Below are 577 nucleotides of genomic sequence, written 5' to 3'. Positions count from 1 at the left end.
CACAAATGCATCAAATTAAAATGATACATTTTCTATTATTTTTGCACTATAAATTCCGCAACATTTTAACCTTCGCAAGAGATTTGGTACAATAAAAAATATTTCTCAGTCCATCATGTTTCTCTGTATCCCTATTAAAGAAAATAACATCGTTGTATGATTTCGCTCAGAATTCTTATAATTTTTTTCAAAAATTCTTTCATAACAATTAAGCCCTCGCGGTTTCAGTTGAATAAATTGACCGCCGGGACATATTTTGTATAAGCCTGGTACTTATTCTATCGGTATTTTTCGTTGAACCACTAACTTTACGGGGATGGAAACAAGCTAACATCGGCTGTCAAGCCATGATGGGGAAGCAAACACAAACACAAAGACACAAACACACACAAACGCACTCACACATATATATATATATATATATATATATATATATATAACGGGCTTCGTTCAGTTTCCGACTACCAGGTCAACTCAGGGGGCTTTGCTCGACTCCAGGCTATAGTAGAAGACACTTTATGAGGGGGGACACGCAGTGGGAATGAACCCGAGACAATGTAACTGGGAAGCTGCCTTC

This window comes from Octopus bimaculoides, chromosome 25 (genome assembly GCF_001194135.2).
Source record: "Octopus bimaculoides isolate UCB-OBI-ISO-001 chromosome 25, ASM119413v2, whole genome shotgun sequence".
Lineage (NCBI taxonomy): Eukaryota > Metazoa > Mollusca > Cephalopoda > Octopoda > Octopodidae > Octopus > Octopus bimaculoides.
The sequence above is the reverse complement of the archived record's forward strand: the minus strand, read 5'-3'. Positions refer to the sequence as shown.